The 12,494-nt window shown below is 44.2% G+C and overlaps 1 long non-coding RNA gene across 1 annotated transcript; it reads left to right on the top strand.

Annotated features, from left to right (window-relative positions):
* The first annotated feature begins 5,289 nt into the window (after positions 1-5,289).
* LOC120102431 (uncharacterized) lies at positions 5,290-12,114 on the top strand. The gene is made up of 2 exons (XR_005504059.2): positions 5,290-9,950; positions 11,850-12,114. It is a non-coding gene; the product is annotated as an uncharacterized LOC120102431 (long non-coding RNA).
* The last annotated feature ends 380 nt before the right edge of the window (positions 12,115-12,494 follow it).

Raw genomic sequence — 12,494 nt, 5'->3', positions numbered from 1 at the left:
CAGGGGTCGAGAACCTTGACTGGGTCTATTTCCTTCATTTTTATTTCTCAGTCTTGCTAAAAAGCAGACTCCCCTGGGATGCAGATGTTTGCACACTTGGCTCACATCGGTTACTCAGCACACAGAAGATGCTTGACATCTATTGACTGATGTTAACAACTAACAAAAAAGTGAGTTTTAAACCATGTCTGTGGTAACCGTCTTCAATTTGACTGAAATCTTTTGGTAGAGCCCATGGAGGATGTAGGTGTGTGGTTTGAGTTCTCCTGACCTTCAGATGAGAAAGAAATGCTTACCTCAGAAGAACTGGGATCCTGGGTTGAATTCATGTAACACCTATCGATCCTCCCTTGAAGCCTTGCCTGGAATCATTCTGTCCCGAGGTCTTTCTTGGAGTCTCTGGGTACTGACCAAATCCTCATCCCCATCACTAGCTCCTGGGAGAAAGAGCCCGGCCCTGCTCAGTCTAGCAAAAGAGGCAGTCACTGCCACCCAACGTCAGCTTTGATCGTTTAGAAAAATGGTCTCGTCACATTCTTTGTAGTCCTGACCACTGTTCGAAATGAGTGTATCTCCTTCTAACCCACGGAATACAATTCCTTCTAATGGAACATCGCAGGCCTGCAGCAGTGCCTGAGACATAGGGAGTGTGAAGTGGAGAATTCTGGTTTCTCTGGAGTCTCAGTTGTGTCATGTGATGTTTTTCTGGAAACTGTCTTATGAGAGGATGCTTTGCTGGGTACAGACACGTGGTGTTTTTCTGAAAGCAGCGTGTGATGTTTTGCTGGAGTAGACACTTGAGAGGCCATGTGATGTTTGGAAAGGATACAAATATAACCCAACAGACAGTGGGTGACACTGTGTGGCATTGGTTCACCTTGCCACTCTTTGCTGATCATGGTTGTCGTGACTTTGTAGTAGAAATGCACCAAAGAACTTCTGGTGGTGTTCTGGTGGCTTCTCTGACTCTGGCTGATTGGCAGAGCCTCTTGGTTTCCTCTGGATCGAACTTCCGTCGCTGATTCGTGAATGGTGTTTGTGAGTTGATGAAGCCAACTGCTGCTGATTCGTGTGAACTGAGGTGCTGTTATCCTGACCATGCAGATTGGATTCACCCTATTTCTAAACAGGTCCACACCCTCCTTTGCCCTAGTAACCTTTCCTTTCTGATCCTGCTGGTGGATGGTGGGCTAGAAGGGAGGTTGGAGCATTTAAATACCTTACTAATCCTGGTTTTGAAAGATACAAACCTACAGACTTGCCTCATAATTATTTATCAAATCCATGACTATGTATGGAGAATTTAGGTCACCTTAAAACTCCTCCCCACCCTGACCTGAAACCCTCTGTGATGAGAACTTCTAAAGAGGTTTCTTTGAACCAGGTTACACACGTTCAGAAAACTAACCAGGACATTTGGACAAAGTTAGCATTAGGCAAACTAAGTACTTCTTTGTCTGATGAGCAAGGTCTTTTAATCTAAGGACAGTGTCCCGAATGGGAGGCTGAGAGGTTAAGGTCTCAGGAGACAGGCCCCTGCGGCCTGGTACATGAAAACTGGGAAGGATTAAATGGCCACAGAACACTGCAGTTCACATTGACCCAGAGCATAAAACTAAGGGCAGGGCTGCTCGTTCTCTGGTCTCTTCCACCAGCCCCCCACTCTGTCACACCACACTAAATAGGTGTCTCCATTAACCAGTGTCCTGGTGTGCCGTCTGTTGCCATGATAAACACCAAGACCAGAAGCAATGTGGGAAGAAAAGGGTTATTTCACCTTACAGCTTACAGTCCACCACCAAGGACCCAGGAGGCAGAGAATGTGGAGGCAGGAACTGAGGCAGAGGCCTCAGAGGAAGAGTGATTACTGGCTTGCTCCAAGCTTGCTGTCCACTTCCTTAGTATTAAGACTACACTCCCGGATCAATCCCTTTTTCCCTAGACATGTGAAATTTCCCAAAGAGCAGATTCCCTTTGAATACTCAAGAATCCGAAGCATGTCTTTATTTTTTTGATATCAATATAATATCTGTACTCATCTTTGAGAGTCTCGTACAGTGTAATTTGGTTGTATTCACTCTCTCCTCTACTGCGCCCAGATCCACCCCGACCTAACCTCCCCACCCTTTCCCAAATCCATGTTTTCTTTTTGTTTTTTTTTGTTTTTTTTTGTCTTGGTTTGGTTTGGTTTATTATTTGTTGTTTTGGGGTTTTTTGTTTGTTCGTTTCTTTGGGATTCAACTAACCCAGCAAGTCCTATTTATGGGTGTGGTCACCCATGGGAGCACAGCCAACCTACCAGGAGCCACAACCACAAAGAAACCTCTCGCCCACCCCCAGAAGCCATCAGCCAGCCATAGCTCCTGAGCTGGTGGTGGGTCTCTTAGCACCCCCGTTCTGTGAGGCACCCCCGTTCTGTGAGGCACCCCCTTCCGTGAAGCCTGTGTTTGTATCAGCACTGAAGACAAAGCAGTCTCACAGTTTCTTCTTTCGACCTTTCAGTGGTTGGTGTCGTCACATGTAGCTTTATTAAATCAACAGGCTCGTAAGTGTCACAGCTTTTGCCTTAGGGCCACATTTTAAAATTCAGTAAGAGAGAGAATTTTAAATGTAGGGATAACTCCACTTAGTTATTTGAAATCTCCCAGAGATTTTCAAATGTCAGGCATCAGCGCCACCACAGTGATGGAAACGTGAGTAGCCAAGTGTGGTGGTGCTTCTGTTCCTGCGGAGTTTGTGGCCCAGTCGTGACTACATCATGAGATTCTGTCACAAACAGTGTTAAAATGCCACAGTGTGCAAAGGACCATAGATCATACTATATACCATGATTATTATTAATAAAAATAAGTCAAAATTCAAAGCCAGTAAAACCCTAGATTCATGATTTTGGATTAATCATGTGCTACAAGTAAATTTTCCTGAGAGTTTTTTTTTTACTTATTTATTTTCATTTCAAGTGCATTGGTGTTTTGCCTGTATGCATGTCTGAGTGTGAGGGCATCAAGTCTTGGAGTTACAGATGGTCGTGAGCTGCTATGTGGATGCTGGGATTTGAACTCAGGACCTCTGGAAAGCAGTCAGTGCTCTTAACTGCTGAGCCACCTCTCCAGCCCTTGAAGGAGAATTTTGATGTGTCTGAGATTATTCAGCCACAAATGGTAGGTCTGGTTATAATCCCAACACTTGAGAGACAGAGGCAGGAGGATTGCCAGGAGCTCATGACCAGCCTGCATTGTACTGTGACTGAAGTAAAGCTCTGACTCAGACGAACAAATAAACAAAATATAAAAGTAGATTATTTCAACTTTAATTGAGGTATATGTTTCAAATGGTAGCCTGTAATGAAGGGTGAAATTCAACTAACTAGTATTTGTTAATACGTCCTGTTTAAGGCCTCAATTAATGCTCAGGCTCTTTACAGATAAATGAACTCCTTTGAGCATATTATTTAAATCCCATTTGCGATTTTTAATTATTGGTCTCTTTTTGAGCAGTGTGGTTGACCTAGCAAACCTTCCCGGTATTAAATGAATCTTAAACATAACACATTTGCACGCACAATGAACTTGGAGAGAACACTCTGTTGTAGCACAGATGCCAGCTTGGAAGATTTCAACTTGTACTCCAAGTCTAAGCCCATTAACCACTACATGTTTTAACTAGCAATTAAAGACTGATTTGTAAGCTGTAATCCTCTAAATTACACACGTGGAAGAAAATGTAAAAAATTACAAGTACACACAGATTTCCTGGCACGAGTATGTCGATGCCATGAAAACTGTCATCGTCTCCAAAGGGTTTAAGTATGTTTTGTCACCAAATCCTTTATGTAAGGAGAGGGGCTTTGAGAGGGGCCTGCCCAAGGAAGTTTTCAGATTGTCTTTCTAGTTTGCTGGAGCTTCATACAGACCAGGGATCCGGCCAAGGCAACAGAGATCTCATGGTTGAGCACAGGGTCGCTTGGTCAAAGACCTTGAGTTGAGTTATCTTATTACCTTAATTTCACTCCTGAAACCACATTTTATAGTCTCACCCCTATTTCCACTGTGATTTTTTCTTTTTTTTTCTGAGACCCAGTCACCTTGCTTAGTAGGATACGTTCCAGATTCATCTATTCTCTTATAAGTTCCATTAGCTCACCTTTCTTTGCAACGAAATTGCATTGTGTGTCTAGCCACACTTTCCTCATCTGTCGATGGGTATCTAGGCTGCTAACATTTCATGGCTGTGGTGAATAGACCAACAGTAAACACTAATGTGCAGATGTCTCTGTAGTAGGATAGAGTCCTTGGGGGTCTGTTTCAAGGTGAGATAGAGCTGGGCCATAGGGAAGCTCTATATTTGATTTTTCTGTCTTCTAAGAAAACTCTGTATGAATCCCAGAATGGCTGCCCTAAATTACGATCGCGCCTGCAGAGAATGCGCATGCGTCATCCTTCCCCACAACCTCACCGGTCTTTTGTTACCTCTTTATTGCAGCAGCGGATCTGCCTGTCTGTCTGGGGTGAGATGGAATCTCAAAGTAGTTTTAATTTTTATCCTGATAGCTGAAAATGTTAAACAACTATTTGTTGCCATACATTGGGGTGGGGGGGGGGGAGAAGGAATTCATTTCATTAATTCATTTATTGCCTGTCAGATCTCTCTCTCTCTCTCTCTCTCTCTCTGTGTGTGTGTGTGTGTGTGTGCGCGCGCGCGAACATTTAACTTTTGCATTTCATTTAAACATTCTTATACTGTCTGACGTATAGTTTGCAAAGATTTCCCCCTCCGATCCTGTAGGCTGACTGTTGATTCTGCTTATAGTTCCTTTCGCTGTGTGGAAACATTTGGAAATTTTTGAGCAGTGCATTTGTTGATTCCTGGGGCTATTTCTTGTGTTAGAATCTTGTTCAGAAAGTTCTTATCCAGACCTGTGTTTCGAGGTGTTTTCTCTGTTTTTTTCCCCCAGTTATTTCAGGATTTCTGACTTTAAATTGGGATTTCTGATCCATTTTGAATTTACTTTTGTGCACTGTGAGAGAAACGGATCTGGTTATCCACCTGTTTAAATGTTTTAAGTCAAACTCCCGTGTTCTCTTCATATATTTCTAAGTTTTTGCCCCATCCGAATCTTTCACATACACGCTGAAAAATGCATTGATTTCTGGCCAGGTCTCATGACTTGCCTACTTTTTCATAACTTCTCAGACAAATCTCACAAATATCCTTTTAAAGTAAGGACGCCCTCCCCTCACCCCTCACCCCTCACCCCCCACCCCCCAGCATTATAGACGTGTATGACCCGGAGGCTGGGGCCGACCCACTCTGTAGCTGGACCGTTGCAACTCTCCTTTTGGTGCTAAGGGGTTTCCAATGGGGCCTTCCTCACAGCTGGACAGAAGGCCTTTTTATCCCAGGGATTGTGCCGGTTGCTGCCCTGTCTGCTGTAACAAAGGCAGCTTAAGGAGGGTTAAGTGTTTTGATTCATAGCCTAAGAAGAGAGTCCTCAGGGCAGGGCCAGCCTAGCAGCCTGAGAGCCAGTCACAGAGCAGGGTAATGCTGGTCTTTAGGTCACTGTCTAATCTCTTATTCAGTCCAGAACTCAGCCTGTGTGATGGGACCACCCACATTCAGGATGAATCTTCTCTCCTCACTTAAACCTCTGAGGAAACACCTCACAAACAAACCCCACATCCCCCGGGGTGGTACTGACTCTCCAAGCCTGCTGTGAGATTAGCCATCACAATCACTATATCCTATTTGGACTTTCTATTAAAAAACAGTTCTGAGGTGTTATGTTAATAAGCCGTGCTCGTGGCTTTAGCACTGCGGGAGGGGAAGTTTCAAGTTTCCTGCAGCCTGTTTTCTCTTTCCCACTCTTTCACCCATTGTCTACACTTCTGTCCACTCAGGTTCTGCCTCTGCCAGGACAGCACCTTTCTTAAAACTCACAACTGCCCTCCCTCGCTGATATTGCTAATGGACTGGATAGCCTCAGACCACAGTGGGATCTCCACAGTGAGATCCCCGCTGCCAAGACAGCAATCCTTCTGCTCTCCCCATTTCTGAGAACTCTGGGTCTATCTAATTTCCAGGACAGTCCTACAAGGAGCCATAACTACCCCTATTTTGCAAATAAAAACATTAAGACTAAATGAGGTTATCAAACCAAGTGGTAGCGCTTCAGACCCAGAGAGTGAGATTTGCATTACACCAAGCTACGTCAAACATCTTTAATTCTTTGTGTGTTCATTCTCATCCCCGCTCATGAGGTAGTAACAGGGATGCCCGTGAGCAAAACATTAACGTCTTAACACTGCCTGCTTGTGCTCGGTCCGTTCCCAAGGTGCAGTCCCACAAGGACAGTGACTGGCAACTGCCCGCGCTGTGGTTTTATACTTTTAAAAGTTAAGATTGCTAAACACTGTAGGGATGTTCACTCCTTCTGGAAGGAACGGGTTTTTTTCACTCATACTTCCTGGCTACAGAACATCGTGGAGGTATATTTCTTGCTGGTTTCTTCTCAGACACATGCTTTCTCGACTTTCCGATGTAGCCCGTGACCGCCTGCCTAGGTGACCGTGCGTCCCACAGTGGGATGGGTCCTCCTACAACAATTAACAGTGAGGCCGTCCCCCCACGGACATGCGCACAAGCCAATCTGCTAACAGACCATTCCTGAACCGAGGCTCCCAGAAGTTAAAGCTGACTAGGACAATGTGTCTATTACATTAAGAGAATGGAAGGAGACCTAAACAAGACTGAAGTCAAATCGCCATCATTAACCATCAAAATCTGAACCAAGAGCCAAGCCCAGTGTTGACTCGAGTCAACACGGCAGAGGAAGTGGATACACCTTACACCCAGAGAGCCCACACCCTCAAATAGCCTTGCTCCTTGTCCCCAGGTTTCCAAATGAAGGACCTGAGTTATTTGCTTTCCGTGCTGGGGTGAGTCAGCAAATGGGCTCACCCAAATCCTTGCTTCTCAAATGTTTTCTAACAAAATAAATTTTAAAGTTGATATTTAGTTACGGCCAAACGAAGGGTGGCAGTAACAACCAATGGGTTTTTGCCACCCAGATTTTTAAAAATAGCTTCTCTGCTCATTACTCTTTTAAACATTCATGGATTACTAAATATATTCTCTTACTGAAATGTCATATGCCAAGATTCATCCCACAGACATATTTTTATGGGCAAGTTACATATTCTTGAAAAATTACAGTACACAATGAATGCCTATGGCCCCAAAGCCAGACTCCAATTCGATCTCCCAGATGAGGTGCTATAAGAGGCAGCTGCTTTTTTTTCCAACAGAAAAATACTCATAAAATCTCAGAGATGAAAACACCCTTACAAAACATGCATCAAACCATCCAGTCCCAGAGGAAGAAAAAATAAAAACCGGAATTATATCCCATGTTTGCACAATTCAACCCTGTTTATTGTGTTTATAGATAAAAATATCCCATCATATATTTTATTCATGCAAATGATGTAAGTGCTCATGTTTATTCAATGGCAAACGCTTGAAGCTTATGACAGGATCATGAGCGTCAGCCCCTGTGTGGGTTTGGGGATTATCAACAAATCAGGCCCGTGAATTGCCACTGAGGCTAAGAGCAATGGCTTCCCCAGTCAAACATCAGACACTTTGAGAGTGTTGTGCTCTAGGCACTGTGGCCACAGCTGACCCAGAGAACGCAGCGATGCTCTGAAATGTCCAATCTGAATCTGAGTTTGTGGGGTGGCTTTTGAGGTGTTGCCTTTGCGACCCCGTGGTTCCCACTACACGCACTGACTTATTCTGCTCCCTTTCTGCATTTCTGTAAAGACTGGCTTTTTGCCAAACTGCATTTTGAAATCAGCAAAATGAAGTTAAGTTAGGATCAGAAAGCTTTTTTTTTTCTTTTTTTTCAGAGCTGGGGACCGAACCCAGGGCCCTGTGCTTGCTAGGCAAGCGCTCTGCCACTGAGCTAAATCCCCAACCCCCAGAAAGCTTTTAACATGGTGTGCTTGCTAGTTTTATATCAACTTGACACAAGCTAAAGTCATCTGAGAGGAGTGTCTCAGTTAGGGTTGTACTGTTATGAACAGACACCATGACCAAGGCAACTCTTATAGGGAAAGCATTTAATTGGGGCTGGCTTATAAATTCAGAGGTTCAGTCCATAATCATCAAGGCAACATCCAGACAGGCATGGTGCAGGAGGAGCTGAGAGTTCTACATCTTCAGGGGAGGTCACAGCTAGGAAAAGACTTCCGGTCCCACTGGGCAGGGCCTCAAAGCCCACCCCCCACAGCGACACACTTCCTCCAATGAGGCCACACCCACTCCACCAAGGCCACACCCACTCCAACAAAAGCCACACCCACTCCAACAAATGCCACACCCACTCCAACAAGGCCACACCTCCAAATATTGCCACTACCTGAGCCAAGTATCTTCCAACCACCACAAGGAGGAACCTTGATTAGGAAAATGCCTCCATAATATCAGGCTCTACGCAAACCTGTGGGGCATTTTCTTAATCAGTGATTGATGTGAGACAGCCTAGCTCGTTGTGGACCCAGGGATGGTGGTCCTGGGTTCTATAAGAATGTACGCTGAGCAAGCCATGGGGAGCAAGCTAGTAAGCAGCACCCCTCCATGGCCTCTGCATCAGCTCCTGCCTCCAGGATCCTGCCCTGTGTGATTACTGTCCTGACTTCCTTTGATGGTGAATAGCAATGTGGAAGTGTAAACCAGATAAACCCTTTTCTCCCCAAGTTGCTTTGGTCCTGGTGTTTTGTCATGTCAATAGTAACCCTAACTAAGACATACGGTAATGTTTTCCCCTATATAGTATATATTAAAATAATATACAATTCATAATAATACATTATATTAATATAGTAATGTATAATTAGTAGTATAGCATTAATAGAGAAATATAGAATATATTATATATTATATTCACCATTATATATTATATTATATGTATATAATATATATTTCACTTATTTCAATTTTCACACTTTGGCTGTGCCCATTTTGGCCAACTGCACCATCGTGTTATTTTGATGGTTGTGTAAAGTTGCACTGTGTATATGGGTCCCGTCTTCGTTCTTCATTCGTCTGATGGACATCCAGGCTGGCTCCGTTCTGTGACTTTTGTGAGTGCTGTAGCAATATCCACGAATGGGCACGTGCTTCTGTGGCATGTCGGCTTAGGGATCTTCGGTTCAGGCCCTAGAGTGGTGCAGCTGGTCATGTGACAGTTCTGTTTTCAGTATTGTGAGGAACCTCCTCGCTGAACCCAATCGTGGTTACAGTAGTTTCTCCTCCCACCCACACTGGATATTGGTTCCCCTTTCCCCACATCCTCATCAGTGTTTGTTGACACCCAGAGTGACTGACACAAAGCAAACCGGGGTCTGGGAAAAGGCTTGGCAGGTAAAATGTAGCAAGCCTGAGAACCTGAGTTCAGTTCCCAGAACCTACACAGAAAAGCTGGTGTGACAGTGTAACAGTGTGACGTGTGGAGATCCTCGGGGCTCACTGTCCCCTAGCTTAACCCAGCAAGCTCCAGGCCGGTGAGGACAGACACATCTAAGGTTGACCTCTGGCCTCCCCATGCATGCATGAACACACATGTGCACAGACTCACAAAGGCAACAAAGAACAAATTTTCACCATTTATTCGCATCCGAGGATAAAAATAGGCGTGCTATAAACTCCCGGGCTCAGCAGCTGACAGCTGAGCCACGTCATGCGGTTTCTGGCCCTGTTTGCATTTCTGCTTACGATGACACCAGACTCTGTTACACAAGCAGCACTTCCCAGGGTTTGAATAGAGGAGAGCGGTGGGGAAGTTGAATCATGGACTTCAGCTGGCTGTATGGATTTAGAGCTCACAAAGAGATGGCTGGGGTGACAGCTCGTCCTCCTGGAGCAGAAGCCTGCACCGTGGGACTCTGTCTGTATCCTTTCTGATGGTCCTTACCATCTGCAGACTATGAAGTTATTCCCCCGATAACATTTTACCTGACGCCATTATATTTATTGGTTGAACAAAATAATAAACAGTAGTCAGATTTAAAAAAGAATAACCTGTAGCCAGGTATGGTGGCTCATACCTTTAATCCCAGCACCAAGGGAGCTGAGGCAAAAGGGGAAGAAAGGACCCATGGAGGAAGTGAAAGTGTTGGGCAGACAGGAAGATTATTACCTGCAAACACACCTTCCTTCCTGAAATGTTTTTTCAGTTAGATGTTTTTATGAAGAAATGTATTTAGGGCTCATAGTTCGAGTGGGTCTAAAATGTTTAACCTCACATGACGGTGGTGGCAGTGAAGATGGTGATGGTCATTTAACTGTCATTTTAGCTGTTCTCCCTCTCTCTTTGTTTTTTGGTTTTGATCAAGACAGGTTTTTACTATGTAGGTGGAAATATTTTGAATTCAAGAGTCCTCTACCTTAGTCTCCCAAGTACATATAAACCTTTGCCATCAGATCTGATTCCTGCTTTTAAAAGCTATCTTTTAGGGGCTGGGGATTTAGCTCAGTGGTAGAGCGCTTACCTAGGAAGCGCAAGGCCCTGGGGTTCGGTCCCCAGCTCCGAAAAAAAGAACCAAAAAAAAAAAAAGCTACCTTTTAAATCCATAAAGCCTAAAGTTTGAAAAACCCTCACTTTTAATTTTTTTTCATTTATTAATGTTTTGAGTTGGCACAAGGCAGAGAGGCCTCGTTGTGGCATTTCGCACACACACTGGCACACACACATGTGCACATACATGTACACACATGCACACACATGTATGTGTACATGCATGTACATACACACATGCACACATGTACATACATGTACAAACACACACAGACACATACACATACTCACAGAGGCACATACACAAATGCATATGCACACATGTGCTCACACACACACACACACACACTCGAGACATCCTGCTCTTACTCCTGCTTCACCACACCCCCCCCCTGTACCATGGTGGTGCTGGTCCCTTCCCTCTTCCCAAACAGACCCATTTTTGCTTTTATGTCACATGTATTGTCTTGCTTCTTTTTCTCCCACACAAGATTTTCTCCTCCATCTTAGTCCCCTTTCTACTTTTAAGACATACCCATGTGCACAAATCCAGATTCCACATAGGAGAGAAAATATGCATAATTTGCCCAAGAAAATATCCTAAGTATTCTTAAGCATTTTGTATTCGTATCTGTGTACTTAGTGGGAGATTTTTTTTAATTTTTAAAAGTTACATTTATTCTTGTATATCTGCTATATGTCTATATTCATGTTACAGTGTTAATATATTTATAATTGTGTGCGTGTACATGTGTGCATATGTGTCTGTGCATATGTGTGTGTGCATGTGTGTGTATGTGCATGTGTGTGTATGTGCATGTGTGTGTGCATATGCATGTGTGTGCATGTACATGTGTGTGCATGTACATGTGTGTGCATGTACATGTGTGTGCATGTGTGTGCATGTACGTGTGTGTGCATGTGTGTATACGTGTGTGTGCGTGCGTGCGTGCGTGCCTGTGTGTGTGTGTGTGTGTGTGTGTGTATGTGTGTGTGTGATGGTGCACAAATGGCACCAGGGGCTAACTATCCAATCTCTCCTTCCACCAAGTGAGTTTGAGGGATTGCACTCAGGTCATTGGAACCAATGCCTTCACCTGCGGAGCCATCTTGCTAGCCCCGAGATTTATTTTTCCCAACATCTTTCTTAAAGGTTGTTTTCTTTCTACTATATATATGAGCCATCCTAATCACGAGTGTTATTGTATACAAACTTGATGTTTTTAATCTGTGCACAAGGACACAATGAATTACCTTGACTCATCCTCACAAGTTATAAATTAATCCCAGGCGAAGGTTTCTAGCTGAAAAAATGGCATCGCGAGGCTGGTGACGCGGATCCCGGGAAAAGACATTAGGCAAGCAAGCCGGGCAACCTGAGTTCAGTGGTCGGAACCCACACAAAGTAGTTGCAGAGAACAGATTCATATTGTGGTCCTCTGACTTCCACCGTGCCCACACATATTGCATGCATGCAATGACGATTAATGAACTAAATTTAAAATCTCCTAACTGGAATTAAAAACCATTAGAGGTTATTTTTTGCTTGATGCTAAACATCCCACTTTATAGAGCAACTCTATTAAGATCAATGCTGTGGTATATAACCCTCAAAATATCTGTCTTCTAGTGGGGCTGGCTTATAAAAGGGAGACAATACAGGCTTCTATCTGGCTTGTTAGCATAAAAGCCTAGTTAACAGGGGCCTCTTGCTGGGAGGACACTTGGGAAGAGGTCAGCAGGGATGGAAGCCTTGCTCCTGCTTAGCGCACGGAGTGGCTGAGGCCCGCTTCTGTCGCTTCCGGATTCGTGCTCCTGTCTGCACAGTGGAATTATCAGTCGGTTAAAAATGTCTGCGCTCCCGAGATGAAAGGACTGTGAAGTGCTATTCTCATCAGTTCTTTGAGGCACTTCAGAA

This window comes from Rattus norvegicus, chromosome 4 (assembly GCF_036323735.1).
Source record: "Rattus norvegicus strain BN/NHsdMcwi chromosome 4, GRCr8, whole genome shotgun sequence".
Classification (NCBI taxonomy): domain Eukaryota; kingdom Metazoa; phylum Chordata; class Mammalia; order Rodentia; family Muridae; genus Rattus; species Rattus norvegicus.
This window is presented reverse-complemented; position numbering and strand designations above follow the sequence as displayed.